We start from the raw sequence: 26,826 nt of genomic DNA, 5'->3' as shown, positions 1-26,826 counted from the left end.
ATGTCTGCCCACTTATTCACCAATGATCACATCATCTGAGAATTCACATCCGCAACTTTTGACAACGTTACTTTAACTTCTGGAGGTCCTGTGGGTTAGAGCCTTATAGATGAAGGGACAGAATGAATATAAAGACCAATCCAGGGTGACTGAAACCATGGAACATCTTACCTTGTTTTGTAGAAGACCAAGGTACATTCCATCATAGCACAGAGCCAGCTTGCTGCAAGATAAATAGACAACTCAAATCAGGCAAAATCTAAGGACCAAAAAGTTACTCTGCTATATTGTTTCATCAAATACATACTCAAAATAAAATGTACAAACAGTTTGAGATAGAGAATTCTGCCAGTTCACACAAACCCTGAGTGAAAAGACCAACTAAGAACACAAATTAGAAGCTGATCACTAGGAGAGAAGGTCGTACAAAGAGGAAAGCACTGTCACCATCAGGGGGGCAGGTGGGAGTCATGTCAGGGACATCATACACAAGACACTACTATAGAAACTCCCTGGGCTAGTGCATTTTATTCTGAATAGGAAGACAAGCCCAAAGAGAAACTTCTAATATTTTGTCAGCTCCCCATTAAACTATCAACAGCGCACGCCTGTCTAATGGCTCTGGAAGGGGCTCATATATAAACCAATGATTAACATGTCAGGTTTTATCTGGATTGGGTATTCAAAATCCGACTCTGGTGGGACTAAAACTCACAAGCTTTGAAAAACTTGTCCCAAGCAGCTTGAAGCCCAACACACTATCCATAGAGCCACAGAGCCAGGAACATAACATCTGTCATTACCTACCTACATACAGCTCATTAAGTTATACTACCATTTACAGGTTTTATTTAATTAAATAGTGAACTTGACTCAAAAAATGTGAGCATGCTCAGTGGCGCACAGTTCGGCATGTAGTCCACAAATTGGTACATCTATAGGAGCACCACAGTGTGATCTTCCTTTTTTTGAGGAAAGACCAGACATAGGGGAAGGCAGTGCCACTATAATGAGGAGAGACAGAAGGGAATCCTGTCATTGAACTCATACACAAATATAATCAGAACATTGGCTTTTTCCTTTTGGCAATCTATCAATGGTGCACTCCTGTCAAGTGGCTCAATAAGGGGCTCACATGTTGACTAACAAGTTAGGTTCTATCTGGATTAGGCATTCAAAATCTGACTCTGGTAGGACTGGAACCCACAAACTTTAAATACCTAAACACAACCAACTAGAAGTCCAATGTCCTATCCATTGCGCCACAGAGCCAGCCTTTTACCCTTTACACATGCCCACTGTGAGATCATATAGTACATCAGTCTTCCACCAACAAATACTTGTTTTGTCACCAGCATGCACAATAGAGTGAAAATTTCCAATTTTACTTTAACACACAGACAGGTGTGGGTGTATGGCTATGGGCACACAGAGCTGTAGGCTCCACTACTCTCAGTCTGCTTGAATCTAATTAAGATCAACTGAGATGGGACATGGAGCAGATCCGCTTCTCTCAGTCTGCAAAAATGCCCATGTTGAGAGCAGTGGAGCCTACAGTTCTGTGTGCCCATAGCCTACGTTTTAGCCAAGGATGACTGCAAAACCTAAAAAAGATGGCAGCAAGGTATTACTATAGAAACACCCACACAGGTGCAGTTTTTTTCCCAAAAAGCACAAGCCCACAGAAAAACTTTCACTTGGCACTGCCAGTGAAATTATTAATGGTGTGCTCCTGTGAAATGGCTCAGGAAGGGAAGGCTCACATATAGACCAAAGACACCAAGTTAGGCTTTATCTGTACCTGGCATTCATAATGTAAGGGACTAAACCCCATAACCATTGAAATCCTTAGCTTGTTCAACTAGAAGTCCAATGAAACAGCCACTGTATCACAAAGGCACCAGCATAGCCACAACCCACACACACTGTGAGACAGTACATTACATCACACTTTCAGTAAAAACACAAAAGCAGACATTTTTGGGCTGACCTCCGCACCGCTCCTCTGCATGTAACTGACTGAATAGAAAAGAACAGATTTTATTAATATCAACAGAGATGTGGCACAAAGCGGATGCGTTTCTCTCAGACGACATACACAAGTGTAATCAGGACATCAGTTAAACTACTTTTTAGTTTTGTCCATGTTGCACTTAGGAAGGGGCCTCACATATTGATCTCCTATGATTAACAAGCTGGGTATTACCTCTGTCAGACAGTCAAAAGTTGACTCAAGTGGGACTCAAACCCACATCCTTTGAATACCGTACTCAATGCGCCATCCATTGCACCATGCAGAGAGACAGTACAGTACATCACATTACCACCAACAAATGTGGCACCCAGTTTGGACACCCAGTTTGGACACCAATATCAACAGCCTCCCAGCCAACAGAGCTTACAGAGCTTACCTAAACTTCTAAAATCTCTTATTCATAAATGTGTGGAAAAACATTAGGCACCCCCAGTGAACTGAATCTCTACATTTTCCACCCCAGGTCAGTGATGGTTATCAGGGAAGTTTTGCACCACCATCATTCTGACCTTTCCTAGACCTCCCACGGCACAAATAGACTCGACCATAGAGTGACAATTTCCTCAGTGACTCAAAGAATGGGATATCTTACCTTGTTTTCTAGAAGACTGAGGCACGTTCCATTGTAACACAGAGCTGCTTGCTGCAAGATAAATAGAATACTAAAGTCAGGCAAAATCTAAAGGAGCAAAAAGTTACTCTGCCCAATGGTACCCAATGGTATAGTGAGTTATCAAGATTCACACAGTCCCACTGAGACCAGACAACTAAGGACACAGAATACAAGTTGATGACTAAGGAAAAGGGTCCCATACATAGAGGAAAGTAGGGCCATCGGGGGGGAAATCATACACAAGTCTAATCAGGACATCAGTTGGAAAGCTTTTTAGTTCTGGCCACTCAAAAACTGACTCTGGTGGGACTTAAACACACAAGCTTTGAATCCCTTAAGCTTAATTAACTAGAAGTCCAATGCGCTATCCATTGTACCACAGAGCAATCAAGATATTTTGCAATGCTTTTTAGTTTTGAGAATCTGCCTATGGACCACTCAAAAGCTGAATTTGGTGGGACTCAAGCCCACAACCTTTGAATGCCTTAGCTTAATTAACTAGAAGATCAATGCACTATCCATTGTGCCACAGAGTCTGTAAGTCACAGTGTGGTATCTGCTTCCAGCCCTCTATTATGGCCCCAGGACCCAAACACAAAAAGCGGGTACAGTACATAACACTTCTACTTACAAGTAATGTCTCAAAAAAAAGAGCTCCAAAATATTATCATGCTCAGTGGCATGCAGTTTGGCCATGCAATTCCCAAATTGGTTCATCTGTAGGAGCACCACAGAGTGATCTTCTTCTGTTTCTTCATTCTTCACACCGTGGGCATGCATGTAGTAAAGTGAAAAGCCAAACTTAAAGCAAAAACCCAGCCTTTTAATTAGAAGAAGATGGTCCCTTTGTGGTTCTCCTAGAGAAGATCTCTGGGGTGGTGCAGTTTTAGCAAACAGGAGCACCTACCCAGGGTATAAGGTAAGTAATTACAACCAGATTCTTGCCCTTGGATATATAAATTGCACTAAATTAAAGACTAACATACTGCTCATTGAGTGTAACAGCAGAAAATATTACTGTATACTGTTCATCTCTCTCTATGGTGCACTCTTGTCAAATGGCTGAGAAAGGGACTCACATATGGACCAGTGATTAATAAGTTGGAATTTTATCTCCATCCCAGTCTCAAAAGCTGAGTGCGGTGGGTCTTGAACCCACAACCTTTGAATACCTTAGCTTGATCAATTCTGAAGTCCAATGCACTATCCATTGTGCCACAGAGCCAGTAGCCAACCACACACCATGAGCCACACACACTGTGAGACCATACAGTACATTTGGTACAGTAGTCACCACTACAATTGCTTCTCTTTTCTTGGCAGCGCACGTTCCCCAATGGCAACTTACCATCGGCACACAAATGCAGGAGGAACTGTAACAGCACCACATATTCATTAAATGCCTTTACAGGTATGGGACCTGTTATCCAGAATGCTCAGGACCATGGATGTTCCAGATAATGGATCTTTCCATATTTTGGATCTTCATACTGTAAAGTCTACTAGAAAATCATGTCAACATTAAATGAACCCAATAGAGTCCATGGGAGATAATCTATGAGGACAATGGGTTTCCAGATCCCATACCTGTATTGAACACTTACAGCAACATGTCAGGCCATTGGGCTTTATCAAGCTGACAAACAACATTAACAATCCATTTGTTATCCTGTTGCGCCATCTAGTGGTTATTAGTGTACAAAACAGTATACAAAGTCATTACAATTTAGAAAGTGCAAAAATGTCCACAAAGGTCTCAAACATACGTGCTCCATATTAGAAAAGTGTGAGTGTTTGATTAGATATCCATATTAAACACATGTGAAAGTTCCCTGGTCTGGTGGAAAACATTTAAGGAAAACGGCTGCCATGAGGGGGGATGGGGAGGAGCACATATACAAGTCTAATCAGTACCAATATATCAGTTGCAACACTTTTTAGTTTTGGCAATCTGTCTTTCCTGGTCATCCCCAGCAGCATAATCAATTACCTTTGGGTTAGCTCTCCCCATCAGTAATATAGAAGAAACACTCGCCCCAACACACATAAATGTCCCCTCCAGGGCCGGAACTAGGGGTAGGCAGAGTAGGCACGTGCCTAGGGCGCAAAGCTGGGGGGGGGCGCCAGGCACGCGCCTCCTCTGTCATCTACCCCCAGTCCAATGCCCGACTCTTTGCGGTTTTTACGGTTAATTGCGCTCCTGCGCATGCGCGCGATTACATTTCTCTCCGCATGCGCACATTCGTAGTAATTCGCGCATGTGTAGAAGAGCAAAAGAAGAAAAAAAACTGCTTCTTGCGCATGCGCACGTGAACGCCACCTTGTGCACTTGTGCTAAACCGGCGCCGCGTCCACTGGCTTGCCTTGGGCGCCTGTCCGGCGCGGCCCTGGTCCCCTCCTCCAATCCTCCCCGTCTTTTGTTTCTTCTGTCAGTAAATTTTCAGGCTGAGAACTCACCAATCTGAAAGCATCCAATTACTGGGTGCAGTTCTTGCTGACTCTCTCCACCCAAAGCTCCGCCGATAGCCAAGTTGTGCAGAGATCCCATGCGGCAGGTTTATGGATTAAGGAGACAGTGTCTGACACCTTGAGACAGCCAACACCTTCTATGGAGCCTAGAGCTTCTACATCTGCATATCAGGATCTTTCCTCAGGCGAAAGATCTCTCCAAGATTCTCCAAGTTCCTAGTAGTACTCATCACTCAGCTGAGGTTACAGGAGATAGAAGTGTACCATTACCTGGACAGCCTCTTGATTGTTGCAAGAAATCAGAAAGTTTTCAGGGAGCATGTAGCTCAGGTGAAAGCAACTCTACATTGTTTCAGATGTATCCTCAATGAGAAAAAGAGTCATTCAACCCCCATTTAGAGATAGTGTATCTGGAGGCTCTCTTCTCCTAGGTCTGATTACTCTTCCACCTCAGAGGATATCTCATATTGTTTCATAGACAAAACGTTTGAGGAATTTCACTTTATCCAGGCAAGAGAGCTCAGGAGTTTTTTAGGATTGCTGACATCCACCATAGGTCTGGTGAGGTGGGCGAGATGGAGGATGAGACTTATTCAGAAGTGGTTCCTTGCCCATTGGGACCCATATCGCAAGTGTGTGTGGCTTATGGTGTGTGGTTGGTTACTGGTTCTGTGGCACTATATATAGAGTGAAAAAAATGGATATTTCCTTTTATTTTCGTCTTTTTACTTTACTGAGCATGCAAACCTGGTGTGAAGAATGAAGAGGCGGCAGAAAATCCCACTGTGGCGCTCCTATAGATTTACTGGATGCCAATGAGCATACTCACATTTTTCACTCAAGTTCACTATATACCTGTAAATGGTAGTTTAATTTAATGAACTTGTAGGTAATGATCGACATTCATATGCCGGGCTCTGTGGTGGCAAGAGAATAGCGCATTGAGCCTTCTAGTTGTATGTTACAAGGTGTGTGGGTTTCGAGTCTCATCTGAGCTTGGCCAGGTGCCCTAAGAGCACTTTGCCTGCTGCAGCGCTGGTAATATTGAGTTTGATTACAGATGTGCAAGACTGTGCTCGTACAGAACGTATTTATACACAGATTCATGGGATGGTACCAGAAATTGGTAGGTGACAGAGCAGGTATGTGCTGGGTGCCGACCCCGCTTTGCACCCTAGGCAATACCTGCAAGACCCTTGGGCTGACCTCGCACCCCATTTGTGGTGAATTTGCATCAAGCTCTTCATCAGCAGGGTGGGTCTATAAAAGAATGTGGAGGGCGGGTTGTGGATGGGGTTTTTATCTGACCGCACATCACTCCATGAGCCATTTGACAGTGTACATGAATAAGAGATTTAGAAGTTTAGGTAAGTCTGTTGTGCGGGAGGCTGTTGAATTGGTGTCCAAACTGGGTGCCACTTAGCATACCAGCAGTTTCCGAGCTCATTCACTATGTTATGAAAAACATTTGTAGGTGGTTTTGGCACTGGTTCTCTGCTACTGGACTGTGCAAGGACTCTAGTCTAAGGTGCCCTCTGTCACTAGCTCAGAAGAGGGACTCACATATGGACCAGAAATTAAGAAGTTGGATTTTATCTCCCCAGTCTCAAAATCAAACGCCCTTGGTGGGACTCAAAACAACATTTTGAATGCTTTAGCTGATTAACTATAATTAAACTATCCATGGTGCAACTGTCAAATGGCTCTGGAAGGGGCCTCTCACATGAGTGATGTGCGGGTCAGATTAAACCCCACCACACTAGCCTTTCACATTCCTTTTATAGACCACCTGCCAATGAACAAACTCGCGCCAGAAATGGGGGTGCGGGTCAGCCCAAACTCAACCAGCTCGAAGGGTCTTGCGGGTATGTGCCTAGGGCACAAAGCGCAGTCACGTACCTGCTCTGTCACCTACTCCATTTCTGGTCCCATCCCTCCGCAGCCCGTGTAAATTGTCAGTTTTGACAATTCAAGAACTCAATATTTGCCAGCGCTGCAGCAAGCTAAGTTGCCAAGGGCACCTGGCCAGGCTCAGGTGAGACTCAAACCCACAACACTTTGTCACATGCAACTAGAAGTCCAATGCGCTATCACTTGCGCCACAGAGCCCGGCATATGATGTTGATCATTGCCTACAAGTTTTAAATTAAACTGCCATTTACAGGTATATAGTGAACTTGAGTGAAAAATGTGAGCATGTTCATTGGCATCCAGTTCGGGGCATATAGTCAAATTGGTAAATCTATAGGAGCGCCCACAGTGTGATTTTCTGCCGCTCTTTGTTTCTTCAGTGAAATGCTGAAATTAAACAAATATTCCAGTCTTTCACTCTATTGTGCATGTGCTGGGCCAGAGCCATCAAAGAATAAAGAAGTGGAAGAAGATGACTGAAATAGCCCAACTAAGAAAACAGAATTGAGCTGATCACTAAACAGGGCCAGACATATGGGAAGGCAGTGCCGCTATAAGGAGAAGCCAAATCTGGTGGGACTAGAACCAACATCCTTTGAAAGCCTTAGCATGACCATCTAAAAGTCCAAGACATTATCCATTATGCACAGAGCCAGCCATTTGCCAATCACACACACCCAATGTGAGATCATAATAGTACATCACTCTTCCAACAACAATATTTATTTTCCAGGTTTCAATTGTATGGTCATGGGCACAACGGGGCTGTAGGCTCCGCTACTCTCAGCCTGCTTGAATTTATTCAATCATGAAGGATTGGGGCATGGAGCAGATCGCTTCTCGCAGCCTTCAAAAACTGTGCTGAGATGGTAGCAAAGGTGATGATATAGAAACACCCAAACTGGGGCTGTTCTTTCCCCCGAAAAGGAGCACCAGCCCACAGAAAAACTTTCATTGCCAGTAAAGATTATTAATGGTGTGCTCCGTGCATGGTCAGGAAGGGGCAAGAATCAACTCACATCCTAAGGAAAAATTCCACTTCGAAGGCTACATACTTCCCATTGTACCACAGAGGAAAAATTGGCAGAATGAATAACTATAGCACAGCTAGCATTTCAACTACAATTAACATTTCAGCTAACATCTAAACAAGTCTAATCAGGAATCCGTTGGAAAGCTTTTTCAAGTGTTGACAATTCTCTCTATGGTGCAATCTTGTCAATGGCTGGAAAGGGACTCCATATGGACGTCAGTGATTATAAGTTGGAATTGTATTCACCCTAGTCTCAAAAACTCTCGTCTGGTGGAATCCAACCCAACACTTGTGATGGCCTTAAGGCCATTCGCACTATCCTTGTGCCAACAATGAGCCAGTAGGCAACAACCATTGAGCCACACACCACTGTGAGACATACAGTACTTGGTAGTAAAAAACAGTAGTCACCACTAACTGGCTTTCTCTTTCTTGCAGCGCACGTTCCCCAATGGCAACTTACCATCGGCAATTCATGCAGGAAGCATACTGTAACAGCAACCACATATTCCATTAAATGCCTTTACAGCTATGGGACTGTTATCAGATGCTCAGGACTGGGGTATTCCTCCAGATAATAGATCTTTCTGTAATTTGGATCTTCATACCTTAAGTCTACGCTAGAAATCATGTAACATTAATAAACCCTAACCTTAGTTGGAATGAAGTAGCAACGACTGGTTTTTATTACAGAGAAATAGGAAATCATTTTTAAAATATAATGGATCCCATAACAGTATTGCACACTTAGGGCATTACAGGAACATTTCAGGCTATACAGACCTATCAAGCTGACAGAACCACATTAACAACCCATTTGTTATCCTGTTGAGCCATCTAGTGGTTATTAGTGTACAAAACAGTATACAAAGTCATTACAATTTAGAAAGTGCAAAAATGTCCACAAAGGACTCAAACATACGTGCTCCATATTAGAAAAGTGTGAGTGCTTGATTAGATATACATATTAAACACAAGTGAAAGTTCCCTGGTCTGGTAGAAAACATTTAAGGAAAACGGCTGCCATGAGGGGGGGATGGGTGGGCACATATACAAGTCTAATCAGTACCATATATCAGTTGCAACACTTTTTAGTTTTGGCAATCTGTTCTTCTTGATCATCCCCGGCAGCATAATCAATTACCTTTGGGTTAGCTCACAGGCCCCCAACACACATAAAGGTCCCCTCCCCCAATCCTCCCCTTCTTTTGTTTCTTCTGTCAGTAAGTTCTATCAGGCTTGGAAACTCACTGATCTGAAAAGGATCCAATTACAGGCGGCAGTTCTTGCTGGCTCTCTCCACCCGAAGTCTTCTGATAGCCTAGTTGTGGATATAGGTCCCCATACTGCACTTAAGTATATAAGCCAGATCCTAATAAATGAAAAGCAGGAAGACCCCCATGCTGCAGGGTTTTTTATTGTTTGGGTGCGGCATTACTGCTAGGGCGAGTAATGTCATGGCATGCTTTTTTGAAGTTGGAAAGCAGCCATTTTGCCTTGGTGTCTCTGCCCTAGAGCGCACTTCCAATTCAACATTGATTAAGGAAACAGTGTCTTCGACAACTTGGAAACAGCCAAGAACTTCTATTGGAGTCCTAGAACCTCTATACTGCCCAACACAGGATCTTTACTTCGGGAGAATAGACTCCGCCAGATTCTCCAATCCTAGTTAGTACTCATCACTCAGCTGAGGTTGCAGGGAATAGAAGGATGTACCATTACCTGGACGACCTCTTGATTGTTTTGCAAGAAATGCGAAGGTTTTTAAGGTGAGCATTGTTTTGCCTACAGTTTGAAAACAACTCTTGCCATGTTTCAGATGGATCCTCAATGAGGAAAAGAGGGTTCCTGTTGGGAAACCAACCCCCACCCCCCCACTGGAGATAGGGGTGTTTTATTCTGGGGCACTCTCTTCAATTACTAGGGCTAGGTCTTGGTTATCTTCAACCTAGAGATAGTCAATCGGATATTGTCTTCATGAGACAAAACGTTGTAGGACTTTTTCACCTTATCCAGGCAAGAGAGCTCATGGAGCTTTTTCTAGGGTTATGACAATCCCCCACCATAGGTCTGGTGAATGTGGGCAGATGATTGAGTGATGAGGCTATTAAATAGTGGATCCCTTGACCCATTGGACCGATATCACAGGTGTTTGTTTTGTGCTAGCTGGCTTCCTGTGGCACAATGACTAACGCATTGGGACTACAAGTTGATTAGCTAAGCCATTCTAGATTGTTGCTGGTTTTGAGTCCACAAGAATTCGATTTTGAGACTGGGGAGGAGATTTAAAATTCCAACGTTTCTTATCAACTGCTCATATACAGTCCCTACCTGAAAAACAGTGAAAGGAGTGTGAACTTAGATTAGCTAGTTCCTACCACAGGTCCCAGTATGCATCACATTGGAATGCACTAGTCCCATGGAGTCTTCTATAGTAGTGTCCGTATTTCCAATTTTTAACTTCAGGAGGGCCAGAGGACCGATCCTTTGAAACTTTAGCCTGGTACCCAGATGGGTTACCCACAAACTACCCACACAATTCAGGCAATCGGAAAGTTTCTGCCTCAAAAGACTCATCCAAACCTAATTGCAGCACTCTCACCTTAGATTTGCCAAAACTAAACACAAGCTTGGCTCAATGCATTTCCTGCACTCTAGAACTGTGTGTTTGACCATCCCTGACAGGTTCTCCCTACTGTCGTCTTCATCTGGTGGCTCTGCTTTCCTCTATGTACTTGAACCTCTTTTAATTACTTACGTGAATTCAGCTTGTATTTTCACACCACACTTTTGACAGAGCTTTTAACTTCTGATTCCGGTAGGTTTAGAAATCTTATAGTTAAAAGGGAAAGAATGACTATAAAGACCAATTCAGTTGAGACTGAAACCATGGAAATCATCTTACATATGTTTTGTATAGAAGACTGACGTGGTACATTTCCAATCATAGCACAGAGCCAGCTTGCTGCAAAGATAATTTAGTGAATACTCCTCCTGAATAACTTTGTCACAAGCAAACTAGGAAGATTCCACTGCTGCTATCCATTGCGGCCACAGAGCCTATGGACAAAAGTATAATGTGTGAGAATGTCATCACTTACATAAATACAGTTCATTAATTATTACTACCATATTACATATGGTTATATTTGCATTAAAAAATAGTGAATTGACTGAAAGATGGAGTCAATGTGCTCAAAGGCGCACCCAGTTCAGACATGCATAGTCCCCAAAATTGAGGTACATCATATAAGGAGCAACCTCATTGTTGATATTCCACCGCCATCTTTGTTCTAATTAGAAACTCCCCAAACTAGTACATTATTTAGGGTCCAAATTAGGAAGACAGCCCTATAAGAGAAAGACTTACCAATCCACTAGAGGCGTTGATCTAAAAATTTTTTGGCAGGCCCCCCATTAACAAGACTACAAAGTGCACCCTGTCAAATTAAGGCTCTGAAAGGGCCTCACATGATGAGTGCGGTCAGATAAAACCGGCCCATCCACACTAGACTTTCACATTCCTTTTATAGCACCCACCCAGCCGATTGTAAGAGCATTGATAGCGAACGCTGCCCCACCAAATGGAGGTGCTGAGGTCAGCCCAAACTCAACAGTCCGAAGGGTCTTGCGGGTACATGCCTAGGGCCGCAAAGCTGGGCACGACCTGCTGTACACCTACCCCAGATTTCGTTCAGTCCATCCCTCCCAGCAGCGCTGGATTTTTTACACGAGCACAGTCTTTTGCGCATGTGGTAATTCAAACTCAATATTAGCCAGCGCTGCAGCAGTCTAAGTTGCCTAGGCACCTGACCAGGCTCAGCGTGAGGACTCGAACCCACAACACCTTGTCACATGCAACTAGAAGTCCAATCCGCTATCTCTTGCGCCACAGAGCCCGGCGTAAAATTGACGGTCATTTACCTACAAGTTCATTAAATTAAACTTTACCATTTTACAGGTATATAGTGAACTTGAGTGAAAGATGAGAGTGTTGCTCAAGGTCCGCACCCAGTTCAGACATGTAAGTCCCCAAATTGGTACATCTAATAGGAGCACCACGAGTTGTGATCTTCCACCGCATCTATTGTTCTATAGCGAAAATACATCCGATTACTTAGTACATTTATTTTCCAATAGGAAGACAAGCCTCAAAATAGAATCTTGACCAATTCCGACTGGAGGTTGTCCTAACATACTTTTGGTAGCCCCCCATTATAACCCTATCATCGTGCACTGTTCCAAAAATGTGGCCTCACATATGCAAAGTTGAAATGTGGTGCGTTCAGATAAAGCCCCAATTCACCACCCCTTACACTTCAAACGTTTATCCCATTCCTATTTATTAGACTCCACCTCTGACAATATGATAATGGAGCTTGATGCAATACTTGCCCGCTAATGTGGCTGCAAGCGTCTGTCTCAAAGGGTACTTGCAGGTAATTGCCAACATTAGGTAGCGCGCACAAAACGCTTGGGGAGCCGTTCTCCCGTCAACTACCCCTTTCGGGCCATCAGTCCGAGCAGCCGCTTGACTTTTGTGCGAAATTGCACTTCTGCACAAGCACAGTCTTTGCGCATGTGTTAATCAAACTCAAATGTTAGCCAGCGCTGCGGCCAGGCTACAGTTGCCTTTAGGGGCGCCCTGGCCAGGCTCACCCCGGTGAGACTTGTCTTCCTGCAACCCACAAACACCCCTTGTTACATACAACTAGATAGTCCATGCCGCTTCTCTTGCGCCACAGAGCCCGGCATTTATGTGTTAGATCGTATTACCTACAGAGATTCATTAAATACTATTTACTACCTCCCACCCAGAGAATTTACCAGATTATATAGCGAACTGAATGTGAAAAAATAGATGAGCTATGCTCATGGCACTCCCCAGTCTACCTACGGGCATTGTAGTCCCCAATTTGGTAAATCTATAGGAGGCGCCACAGCCTGTGATCTATACTTCTGCTTTTTGTTCTTTCAGTTAAAATGCTTGAAATTAAACAAAATATTCCTCATACTACTTTCACTCTACTTGTGTATGTTCTGGCCAGAGCCATCAACAGACAGAACTCATATTAGAAAAGTGCCGGAAGAAGATGACTGAAATAGCCTCCCCAACTAAGAAAACAGAAATGGAAGCTGATCACCTCGTAAAACCAGGACAAAATAAATGGGAAAAGGCAGTGCTGTCAACGCTATAGAGGAATAGTCAAAATCTGGTGTCACATGGACTTACAACCAACCATTCCTTTGAAAATTATCACTATAGCCATGACCATCCTAAAAGCTCCAAAGACATTATCCATTATGCCACAGACTTCAGCCATTTGCCCAACACACACAACCCACATGCCTGTGAAGATCATTATAGTAATATTCATCTCTCTCCACTCTCAACAAATATTTTATTTTCCAGGTCCAATTGTATGGTCATTGGTCACACGGGCTGTAGAGCTCCGCCATACTCCTCAGCTCATGCATTGAATCTAATTCAGATCATGATGAGATTCGCTCATGGGAGCAGCATCCGCTTCTCGCAGCCTCAGAAACATGGTGCTGAGTAGGTAGGCAACCTGCCGTTGATTGATATAGAAACACCCAAACTGGGGGACATTTCGTTTCCTCTCCAATACAAGGGAGCACCAGAGCCCACAGAAAAACTTTTTCACTGCCGCAGTAATAATGAATTAAAATGGTGTGCTGCCCGTGCAAGTCGGCTACAGAGAAAGGGCCAAGAATCCAAACTCCACACCCTAAGGAAACTATATCCATTTTCGAAGGATTAATAGAAATCTTTCAACATTGTACCACAGATTAAACAAGCAGGATGGCCAAGGTATAGCATAACTAAACATTTCAGCTACAATTACTCACATTATGGCAGCTCATCATATGAAACCAACCATGGATAACACCATAATTTTCAGTGTATAGACTTTATCACTATGATGGAATTAAAACACACTTTGTATAAATTTGTATATTAAATATATTAAAGGCTAACATACTGTTCATTGAGTGTAACAGCAGAATATACTACTACGTCTAGATACAAAGACTGACTTAAGCAAGAATCAATTACTTTGAAGGCTAACATACTTCCCATTGTGCCACAGAAAAATTGGCATAAACAAGTCTAATCAGGACAGCAGTTGGAAAGCTTTTCAGTGTTGACAATCTCTCTATGGTGCACTCTTGTCAAATGGCTGAGAAAGGGACTCACATATGGACCAGTGATTAATAAGTTGGAATTGTATCTCCACCCCAGTCTCAAAACCTCTCTCTGGTGAGAATCCAACCCAACACTTTTGAATGCCTTAAGACCATTGCACTACCCATTGTGCCACAGAGCCAGTAGCCAACCACCCACCATGAGCCACATTGTGCCACAGAGCCAGGAACATAACATCTGTCATTACCTACCTACATACAGCTCATTCAGTTATACTACCATTTACAAGTTTTATTTAATTAAATTGTGAACATGACTCAAAAAATGTGAGTATGCTCAGTGGCACCCAGTTCAGGCATGTAGTCCCCAAATTGGTACATCTATAGGAGCACCACAGTGTGATCTTCCTTTTTTTTTGAGGAAAGACCAGACATAGGGGAAGGCAGTGCCACTATAACGAGGAGAGACAGAAGGGAATCCTGTCAGTGAACTCATACACAAATATAATCAGAACATTGGCTTTTTCATTTTGGCAATCTATCAATGGTGCACTCCTGTCAAGTGGCTCAAGAAGGGGCTCACATGTTGACTAACAAGTTAGGTTTTATCTGGATTAGGCATTCAAAATTTGACTCTGGTGGGACTCGAAACCCACAACCTTTGAATACCTAAACATGACCAACTAGCAGTCCAATGTCCTATCCATTGCGCCACAGAGCCAGCCACTTACCTTACACACACACCCACTGTGAGATCATATAGTACATCAGTCTTCCACCAACAAATACTTGTTTTGTCATCAGCATGCACAATAGAGTGAAAATTTCCAATTTTACTTTAACAAACAGACAGGTGTGAGTGTACAGCTATGGGCACACGGAGCTATAGGCTCCACTACTCTCAGTCTGCTTGAATCTAATTCAGATCAACTGAGATGGGACATGGAGCAGATCCACTTCTCTCAGTCTGCAAAAATGTGCATGTTGAGAGCAGTGGAGCCTACAGTTCTGTGTGCCCATAGCCTACGTTTTAGCCAAGGATGACTGCAAAACCTAATAAAGATGGCAGCAAGGTGTTGCTATAGAAACACCCAACACTGGTGCAGTTTTTTTTCCCAAAAAGCACGAGCCCACAGAAAAACTTTCACTTGGCACTGACAGTGAAATTATTAATGGTGTGCTCCTGTGAAATGGCTCAGGAAGGGAAGGCTCACATATAGACCAAAGACACCAAGTTGGGCTTTATCGGCACCTGGCATTCATAATATAAGGGACTAAACCTCATAACCATTGAAAATCTTAGTTTGATCAACTAGAAGTCCAATGAACAGTCACTGTACCACAAAGGCACCCGCATAGTCACAATCCACACACACTGTGAGACAGTACATTACGTCAGTCTTTCACTAAAAACAAAAAAGCAGACATTTCTTGGCTGACCTCCGTATGTAACTGACTGAATAGCCTCACATATTGACCCCCCTATGATTAACAGACAGTCCAAAGCTGATTCTGGTGGGACTCAAAACCACATCCTTTGAATACCGTACTCAATGCGCTATACATTGCACCACAGCCCCTAAGACTCTAGCACCCACATATGCCGAGAGACAGTACAGTACATCACATTTCCACCAACAAATGTGGCACCCAGTTTGGACACCCAGTTTGGGCACCAATTTCAGCCTCCCAGCCAACAGAGCTTACAGAGCTTACCTAAACTTCTAAAATCTCTTATTCATAAATATGTGGAAAAACATTAGGCACCCCTAGTGAATTGAATCTCTACATTTTCTTCCCCAGGTCAGTGATGGTTATCAGGGAAGTTTTGCACCACCATCATTCTGACCTTTCCTAGTCCTCCCACGGCACAAATAGACTCGACCATAGAGTGACAATTTCCACAGTGACTCAAAGAATGGGGATATATTACCTTGTTTTCTAGAAGACTGAGGCACGTTCCATTGTAGCACAGAGCTGCTTGCTGCAAGATAAATAGAATACTAAAGTCAGGCAGAATCTAAAGGACCAAAAAGTTACTCTGCCCAATGGTACCCAATGGTATAGTGAGTTATCAGGATTCGCACAGTCCCACTGAGACCAGACAACTAAGGAGACAGAATACAAGTTGATGACTAAGGAAAAGGGTCCCATACATAGAGGAAAGCAGGGCCATCGGGGGGACATCATACACAAGTCTAATCAGGACATCAGTTGGAAAGCTTTTTAGTTCTGGCCGCTCAAAAACGGACTCTGGTGGGACTTAAACACACAAGCTTTGAATGCCTTAAGCTTAATTAACTAGAAGTCCAATGCGCTATCCATTGCACCACAGAGCAATCAAGATATTTTGCAATGCTTTTTAGTTTTGACAGTCTGCCTATGGACCACTCAAAAGCTGACTTTGCTGGGACTCAAGCCCACAACCTCTGAATACCTTAGCTAAATTAACTAGAAGGTCAATGCACTATCCATTGTGCCACGGAGTCTGTAAGTCACAGTGTGGTATCTGCTTCCAGCCCTCTATTATGGCCCCAGGTTTCTTCTGTCAGTAAGTTATCAGGCTGAGAACTCACCAATCTGAAAGCATCCAATTACTGGGTGCAGTTCTTGCTGACTCTCTCCACCCGAAGTTCCGCCGATAGCCAAGTTGTGCAGAGATCCCATGCGGCAGGTTTATGGATTAAGGAGACAGTGTCTGACACCTTGAGACAGCCAACACCTTCTATGGAGCATAGAGCTTCTACATCTGCATATCAGAATATTTCCTCAGAGGACAGATCTCTCCAAGATTCTCCAAGTTCCTAGTAGTACTCATCACTCAGCTGAGGTTGCAGGGGATAGAAGTGTACCATTACCTGGACAGCCTCTTGATTGTTGCAAGAAATCAGAAAGTTTTCAGGAAGCATGTTGCTCAGGTGAAAGCAGCTCTACATTGTTTCAGATGGATCCTCAATGAGAAAAAGAGTCATTCGACCCCCATTAAGAGATAGTGTATCTGGAGGCTCTCTTCTCCTAGGTCTTATTACTCTTCCACCTCAGAGGATATCTCATATTGTTTCATAGACAAAACGTTTGAGGAATTTCACTTTATCCAGGCAAGAGAGTTCAGGAGTTTTCTAGGATTACTGACATCCACCATAGTCTGGTGAGGTGGGCGAGATGGAGGATGAGACCTATTCAGAAGTGGTTCCTTGTCCATTGGGACATATCGCAAGTGGTCTGGCTTATGGTGCGTGTTTGGTTACTGGTTCTGTGGCACTATATATAGAGTGAAAAAAATGGATATTTCCTTTTATTTTCGACTTTTTACTTTACTGAGCATGCAAACCTGGTGTGAAGAATGAAGAGGCGGCAGAAAATCACACTGTGGCGCTCCTATAGATTTTGGATGCCAATGAGCCATACTCACATTTTTCACTCAAGTTCACTATATACCTGTAAATGTAGTTTAATTAATGAACTTGTAGGTAATGATCAACATCATATGCCTGGCTCTGTGGCGCAAGAGATAGCGCATTGGACTTCTAGTTGCATGTGACAAGGTGTTGTGGGTTCGAGTCTCACCTGAGCTTGGCCAGGTGCCCTAAGCAACTTTACCTGCCGCAGCGCTGGCTAATATTGAGTTTGATTACAGATGTGCTCGTACAGAAGCACAAAGATTCATGGGATGGGACCAGAAATGTGGTAGGTGACAGAGCAGGTATGTGCCTGGTGCCAACCCTGCTTTGCGCCCTAGGCACATACCCGCAAGACCCTTGGGCTGACCTCGCACCCCCATTTGCGGGTGAGTTTGCATCAAGCTCTTCATCGGCAGGGTGGGTCTATAAAAGGAATTTGAAAGTCTAGTGTCTAGTGTGGAGGGCGGGTTGTGGATGGGGTTTTATCTGACCCGCACATCACTCATGTGATGCCCCTTCCAGAGCCATTTGACAGTGTACCATGAATAAGAGATTTTAGAAGTTTAGGTAAGCTCTGTAAGCTCTGTTGGCGGGGAGGCTGTTGAAATTGGTGTCCAAACTGGGTGCCACTTAGCATACCAGCAGTTTCGAGCTCAAATTCACTATGTTATGACAAAACATTTGTAGGTGTTTTGGCACTGGTCTCTGCTACTGGACCTGTGCAGGACTCTAGTCTCACGTGCCCTCCTGTCAACTAGCTCAGAAAGGGATTCACATATGGACCAGATATTAAGAAGTTGGAATTTTATCTCCACCCCAGTCTCAAAATCAAACCCTTGTGGGACTCAAACCAACATTTGAATGCTTTAGCTTGATTAACTACAATTAAACTATCCATGGTGCACTGTCAAATGGCTCTGGAAGGGGCCTCACATGAGTGATGTGCGGGTCAGATAAAACCCCACCCACACTAGACTTTCACATTCCTTTTATAGACCCACCCTGCCGATAATGAGCTTGATTCGAACTCGCCCGCAAATGGGGGTGCGAGGTCAGCCCAAACTCAACCAGCCAAAGTGTCTTGCAGGTATGTGCATAGGGCACAAAGCGGGGTCGGCGCCAGGCACGTCCCTGCTCTGTCACCTACTCCATTTCTGGTCCCATCCATCCCAGCAGCTGCTTGAATCTTTGTGTGTAAACTGTCAGTTTTGACAATTCAAGAACTCAATATTAGCCAGCGCTGCGGCAGACCAAATTACCTAGAGCACCTGGCCAGGCTCAGGTAAGACTCGAACCCACAACACCTTGTCACATGCAACTAGAAGTCCAATGCGCTATCTCTTGCGCCACAGAGCCCGGCATATGATGTTGATCATTACCTATAAGTTCATTAAATTAAACTACCATTTACAGGTATATAGTGAACTTGAGTGAAAAATGTGAGCATGCTCATTGGCATCCAGTTCGGGCATGTAGTCCCCAAATTGGTAAATCTATAGGAGCGCCACAGTGTGATTTTCTGCCGCCTCTTCGTTCTTCACACCAGGTTTGCATGCTCAGTAAAGTAAAAAGTCAAAAATAAAAGGAAATAACCATTTTTTTCACTCTACTGTGCATGTGCTGGCCCGGGCCATCAAAGAATGAAGAAGTGGAAGAAGTTGATCGCTTTGTGGTGCTCCAAAAACCCAGCTTTGTCACACAATACCAGACCAGTCTATCGATAGTGCACTCCTGTCAAATGGCTCAAGAAGGGGCTCACATATGGATCAATGACTAACAAGTTAGATTTTATCTGGATTGGGCATTCAAAACTTGACTATGGTGAGACTCGAACCCACTACCTTTGAATATCTTAGCATGACCACCTAGAAGTCCAATGTGCTAGCCACAGAGCCAGCAAATTAGCCTTTACATATGCCCACTGTGATGCCATATAGTACATCAGTCTTCCACCAACAAATACTTGTTTTGTCACCAGCATGCACAATAGAGTAAAAATGTCCAATTTTACTTTAACTTTAAGCTATGGGCACACGGAGCTGTAGGCTCCACTAATCTCAGTCTGCTTGAATCTAATTCAAATAGGGGTTTAAAAAAATACCAGCCTTCCTATATATTTATCTTTTTTCCCTAAGATCAACCACCATTTTTATCGGCAAGGCCAGTAAAATACCGGCCAGGTGGCAACCCTAAATTCGGATCAACTGAAATGGGGCATGGAGCAGATCCACTTCTCACAGCCTGCAAAAAATACACATGTTGAGAGCAGTGGAGCCATTAAAAACCTTAGTTTGATCAACTAGAAGTCCAATAAAACAGTCACTGTACCACAAAGGCACCCGCATAGTCACAACCCACACACACTGTGAGACAGTACATTACATCACACTTTCAGCAAAAACATCAAAGCAGATATTTTTGGACCTCCGCATCAATAGAGATGGGGCACAAAGCAGACCCATTTCTTTAAGCCGACATACACAAGTGTAATCAGGACATCAGTTGAACTACTTTTTAGTTTTGTCCATGTTGCACTCAGGAAGGGACCACACATATTGATCTTCTATCAGTTGACTGGTGGGACTTGAATGCTCAACCTTTGAAAAACTTGATTGACTATTTGTCCAATGCTCAACCCATTGTACCACAGAGCCAGGGAACCTAAAAGCTTTACACTCACACATGCTGAGACACAGTACAGTACATCACACTTCTACCTACAAATGTTTTGTCAGAATTCAAGCTCCAAACTGAGAGTAGCACCCAGTTTGGACACACAACCGCCCAATTTTAACAGCCTCCCCACCAACAGAGCTTACCTAAACTTCTAAAATCTCTTATTCATAGGGGTGTGGAAAAATATTAGGCACCCCTAGTGAATTGAATCTCTAAGTTTTCTTCCCCAGGTCAGTGATGGTTTTAAGGGACGTTTTGCACCACCGTCATTCTTACCTTTCATAGGCCTCCCACGGCACAAATAGACTCGACCATAGAGTGACAATTTCCACAGTGACTCAAAGAATGGGATATATTACCTTGTTTTCTAGAAGACAGAGACACATTCCATTGTAGCACAGAGCTGCTTGCTGCAAGATTAACAATCCATTTGTTATCCTGTTGCGCCATCTAGTGGTTATTAGTGTACAAAACAGTATACAAAGTCATTACAATTTAGAAAGTGCAAAAATGTCCACAAAGGAATCAAACATACGTGCTCCATATTAGAAAAGTGTGAGTGCTTGATTAGATATCCATATTAAACACATGTGAAAGTACCCTGGTCTGGTGGAAAATTTTTAAGGAAAACACCTGCCATGAGGTGGGATGGGGGGAGCACATATACAAGTCCAATCAGTACCAATACATCAGTTGCAACACTTTTTAGTTTTGGAAGTCTTTCTTTCCTGGTCATCCCCGGCAGCATAATCAATTACCTTTGGGTTAGCTCTCCCCATCAGTAATACAGAAGAAACACTCGCCCCAACATGCATAAATGTCCCCTCCAGGGCCGGAACAAGGGGTAGGCAGAGTAGGCACGTGCCTAGGGCGCAAAGCTGGGGGGCGCCAGGCACGCGCCTCCTCTGTCGCCTACCCCCAGTCCAGTGCGGTTTTTACAGTTACTTGCGCTCCTGCGCATGCGCGCGATTACATTTCTCTCCGCATGCGCACATTCGTACTAATTCACGCATCCGCAGAAGAGCAAAAGAAGAAAAACCACCACTTCTTGCGCATGCACACGCGAGCGCCACTTTGCGCATGCGCACTTGTGCTAAACCGGCGCCGCGTCCACCGGCTTGCCTTGGGCGCCTGTGCGGCTTGGCCCGGCCCTGGTCCCCTCCTCCAATCCTCCCCGTCTTTTGTTTCTTCTGTCAGTAAGTTTTCAGGCTGAGAACTCACCAATCTGAAAGCATCCAATTACTGGGTGCAGTTCTTGCTGACTCTCTCCATCCGAAGCTTCGCCGATAGCCAAGTTGTGCAGAGATCCCATGCGGCAGGTTTATGGATTAAGGAGACAGTGTCTGACACCTTGAGACAGCCAACACCTTCTATGGAACCTAGAGCTTCTACATCTGCATATCAGGATCTTTCCTCAGAGGAAAGATCTCTCCAAGATTCTCCAAGTTCCTAGTAGTACTCATCACTCAGCTGAGGTTGCAGGGGATAGAAGTGTACCATTACCTGGACAGCCTCTTGATTGTTGCAAGAAATCAGAAAGTTTTCAGGGAGCATGTTGCTCAGGTGAAAGCAACTCTACATTGTTTCAGATGGATCCTCAATGAGAAAAAGAGTCATTCAACCCCCATTCAGAGATAGTGTATCTGGAGGCTCTCTTCTCCTAGGTCTTATTACTCTTCCACCTCAGAGGATATCTCATATTGTTTCATAGACAAAATGTTTGAGGAATTTCACTTTATCCAGGCAAGAGAGTTCAGGAGTTTTCTAGGATTACTGACATCCACCATAGGTCTGGTGAAGTGGGCGAGATGGAGGATGAGACCTATTCAGAAGTGGTTCCTTGTCCATTGGGACCATATCGCAAGTGTCTGGCTTTATGGTGCGTGTTTTTGGGTTACTGGCTCTGTGGCACTATATATAGAGTGAAAAAAATGGATATTTCCTTTTATTTTCGACTTTTTACTTTACTGAGCATGCAAACCTGGTGTGAAGAATGAAGAGGCGGCAGAAAATCACACTGTGGCGCTCCTATAGATTTACTGGATGCCAATGAGCATACTCACATTTTTCACTCAAGTTCACTATATATCTGTAAATGATAGTTTAATTCAATGAACTTGTAGGTAATGATCAACATCATATGCCTGGCTCTGTGGCGCAAGAGATAGCGCATTGGACTTCTAGTTGTATTGTTACAAGGTGTGTGGGTTTTTGAGTCTCACCTGAGCTTGGCCAGGTGCCCTAAGCAACTCAGCCTGCAACAGCGCTGCTAATATTTGAGTTCGATTTCAGATGGGCAAGACTGTGCTTCGTATAAGAAGCGCATTTACGCACAAAAATTCATGGGATGGGACCAGAAATGTGGTAGGTGACAGAGCAGGTATGTGCCTTGGTGCCAACCCTGCTTTGCGCCCAGGCACATACCTGCAAGACCCTTGTGCCTGACCTCGCACCCCCATTTGCGGGTGAGTTTGCAATCAAGCTCTTCATCGGCAGGGTGGGTCTATAAAAGGAATGTGGAGGGCGGGTTTGTGGATGGGGTTTTATCTGACCCGCACATCATTCATGTGAGGCCCCTTGCAGAGCCATTTGACAGTGTACCATGAATAAGAGATTTTAGAAGTTTAGGTAAGCTCTGTAAGCTCTGTTGGTGGGGAGGCTGTTGAAATTGGTGTCCAAACTGGGTGCCACTTAGCATACCAGCCGTTTCGAGCTCAAATTCACTATGTTATGACAAAACATTTGTAGGTGTTTTGGCACTGGTCTCTGCTACTGGACCTGTGCAGGACTCTAGTCTCAGGTGCCCTACTGTCAACTAGCTCAGAAAGGGACTCACATATGGACCAGATATTAAGAAGTTGGAATTTTATCTCCACCCCAGTCTCAAAATCAAACCCTTGTGGGACTCAAACCAACATTTGAATGCTTTAGCTTGATTAACTATAATTAAACTATCCATGGTGTACTGTCAAATGGCTCTGGAAGGGGCCTCACATGAGTGATGTGCGGGTCAGATAAAACCCCACCCACACTAGACTTTCACATTCCTTTTATAGACCCACCCTGCCGATGAAGAGCTTGATGCGAACTTGCCCGCAAATGGGGGTGCGAGGTCAGCCCAAACTCAACCAGCCAAAGTGTCTTGCGGGTATGTGCCTAGGGCACAAAGCGGGTGGGCACCAGGCACGTACCTGCTCTGTCACCTACTCCATTTCTGGTCCCATCCCTCCCAAGCAGCCACTTGTATCTTTGTGTGTAAATTGTCAGTCTTGACAATTCAAGAACTCAATATTTGCCAGCGCTGCAGCAAGCTAAGTTGCCTTGGGTGCCTGACCAGGCTCAGGTGAGACTCGAACCCACAACACCTTGTCACATGCAACTAGAAGCCAAATGCGTTATCTCTTGCGCCACAGAGCCCGGCATATGATGTTGATTATTACCTACAAGTTCATTAAATTAAATTACCATTTACAGGTAAATAGTGAACTTGAGTGAAAAATGTGAGTATGCTCATTGGCATCCAGTAAATCTATAGGAGCACCACAGTGTGATTTTCTGACGCCTCTTCGTTCTTCACACCAGGTTTGCATGCTCAGTAAAGTAAAAAGTCGAAAATAAAAGGAAATAACCATTTTTTTCACTCTACTGTGCATGTGCTGGCCCGGGCCATCAAAGAATGAAGAAGTGGAAGAAGATGATCACTTTGTGGTGCTCCAAAAACCCAGCTTTGTCACACAATACCAGACCAATCTATCGATAGTGCACTCCTGTCAAATGGCTCAAGAAGGGGCTCACATATGGATCAATGACTAACAAGTTAGATTTTATCTGGATTGAGCATTCAAAACTTGACTATGGTGAGACTCGAACCCACTACCTTTTAATATTTTAGCATGCCCACCTAGAAGTCCAATGTGCTAGCCACAGAGCCAGCCAATTACCCTTTACACATGCCCACTGTGAGATCATATAGTACATCAGTCTTCCACCAACAAATACTTGTTTTGTCACCAGAATGCACAATAGAGTGAAAATTTCCAGTTTTACTTTAACTCACAGACAGGTTTGACTGTACAGCTATGGGCACACGGAGCTGTGGGCTCCACTACTCTCAAGTCTGCTTGAATCTAATTCAGATCAACTGAGAATGGACATGGAGCAGATCCACTTCTGCAAAAATGCCCATGTTGAGAGCAGTGGAGCCTACAGTTCTGTGTGCCCATAGCCTACGTTTTAGCCAAGGATAACTGCAAAACCTAAGAAAGATGGCAGCAAGGTATTGCTAAAGAAACACCCACACTGGTGCAGTTTTTTAGCACCCACATATGCCGAGAGACAGTACAGTATATCACATTTCCACCTACAAATGTTTTGTCATAACATAGTGAATTTGAGCTTGAAACTGCTGGTATGCTAAGTGGCACCCAGTTTGGACACCAATTTCAACAGCCTCCCCGCCGACAGAGCTTACAGAGCTTACCTAAACTTCTAAAATCTCTTATTCATAAATATGTGGAAAAAACATTAGGCACCCCCAGTGAACTGAATCTCTACATTTCCTTCCCCAGGTCACTGATGGTTATCAGGGAAGTTTTGCACCACCGTCATTCTGACCTTTCCTAGTCCTCCCACGGCACAAATAGACTCGACCATAGAGTGACAATTTCCTCAGTGACTCAAAGAATGGGATATCTTACCTTGTTTTCTAGAAGACTGAGGCACGTTCCATTGTAGCACAGAGCTGCTTGCTGCAAGATAAATAGAATACTAAAGTCAGGCAAAGTCTAAAGGACCAAAAAGTTACTCTGCCCAATGGTACCCAATGGTATAGTGAGTTATCAAGATTCACACAGTCCCACTGAGACCAGACAACTAAGGACACAGAATACAAGTTGATGACTAAGGAAAAGGGTCCCATACATAGAGGAAAGCAGGGCCATCGGGGGGACATCATACACAAGTCTAATCAGGACATCAGTTGGAAAGCTTTTTAGTTCTGGCTGCTCAAAAACTGACTCTGGTGGAACTTAAACACACAAGCTTTGAATCCCTTAAGCTTAATTAACTAGAAGTCCAATGCGCTATCCATTGCACCACAGACCACTCAAAAGCTGACTTTGGTAGGACTCAAGCCCACAACCTTTGAATGCCTTAGCTTAATTAACTAGAAGATTAATGCACTATCCATTGTGCCACAGAGTCTGTAAGTCACAGTGTAGTATCTGCTTCCAGTCCTTATAATGGCCCCAGGACCCAAACACAAAAAGCGGGTACAATACATAACACTTCTACTTACAAGTAATGTCTCATAAAAAAGAGCTCCAAAATGTTATCATGCTCAGTGGCCTCCAGTTTGACCATGCAATTCCCAAATTGGTTCATCTGTAGGAGCACCACAGAGTGAGCTTCTTCTGCTTCTTCATTCTTCACACCGTGGGCATGCATGTAGTAAAGTGAAAAGCCAAACATAAAGCAAAAACCCAGCCTTTTAATTGGCAGAAGATGGTCCCTTTGTGGTGCACTAAATATATTAAAGACTAACATACTGCTCATTGAGTGTAACAGCAGAAAATATTACTGTATACTGTATATCTCTCTCTATGGTGCACTCTTGTCAAATGCCTGAGAAAGGGACTCACATATGGACCAGTGATTAACAAGTTGGAATTTTATCTCCACCCCAGTCTCAAAAGCTGAGTGTAGTGGGTTTTGAACCCACAACCGTTGAATATCTTAGCTTGATCAATTCAGAAGTCCAATAAACTACCCATTGTGCCACAGAGCCAGTAGGCAACCACGCACCATGAGCCACACACACTGTGAGACCATACAGTACATTTGGTACAGTAGTCACCACTACAACTGCTTCTCTTTTCTTGGCAGCGCACGTTCCCCAATGGCAACTTACCATCGGCACACAAATGCAGGAGCAACTGTAACAGCACCACATATTCATTAAATGCCTTTACAGGTATGGGATCTGTTATCCAGAATGCTCAGGACCATGGATGTTCCAGATAATGGATCTTTCCATAATTTGGATATTCATACTGTAAAGTCTACTAGAAAATCATGTAAACATTAAATACACCCAATAGGCTGGTTTTGCTTCCAATAAGGATTAATTATATCTTAGTGTTTTATTATTACAGAGAAAAAGCAAATCATTAAAAAAAAATTGGATTATTAGGATAAATAGAGTCCATGGGAGATAATCTATGAGGACAATGGGTTTCCAGATCCCATACCTGTATTGAACACTTACAGCAACATGTCAGGCCATAGGGCTTTTTCAAGCTGACAAACCACATTAACAATCCATTTGTTATCCTGTTCCGCCATCTAGTGGTTATTAGTGTACAAAACAGTATACAAAGTCATTACAAATTAGAAAGTGCAAAATTGTCCACAAAGGAATCAAACATACGTGCTCCATATTAGAAAAGTGTGAGTGTTTGATTAGATATACATATTAAACACATGTGAAAGTACCCTGGTCTGGTAGAAAATGTTTAAGGAA

General features: G+C 43.7%; 1 long non-coding RNA gene across 2 annotated transcripts in view; it reads right to left on the bottom strand.

The window, feature by feature from the left end:
• Positions 1–2,848, bottom strand: part of LOC121397118 — a 35,949-nt gene extending 33,101 nt beyond the window's left edge. For both annotated transcript variants that reach the window (XR_005963469.1, XR_005963470.1), the window contains exons 1-2: positions 2,628–2,848; positions 172–223 (exon numbers count right to left, since the gene is read on the bottom strand). This is a non-coding gene — a long non-coding RNA (uncharacterized LOC121397118). The remainder of the gene's footprint in view (positions 1–171; positions 224–2,627) is intronic.
• Positions 2,849–26,826: the final 23,978 nt, after the last annotated feature.

Source organism: Xenopus laevis, chromosome 8L, assembly GCF_017654675.1.
Source record: "Xenopus laevis strain J_2021 chromosome 8L, Xenopus_laevis_v10.1, whole genome shotgun sequence".
Classification (NCBI taxonomy): Eukaryota; Metazoa; Chordata; class Amphibia; order Anura; family Pipidae; genus Xenopus; species Xenopus laevis.
Note: the sequence above shows the minus strand (reverse complement) of the source record. Positions and strands in the feature narration are given on the sequence as shown.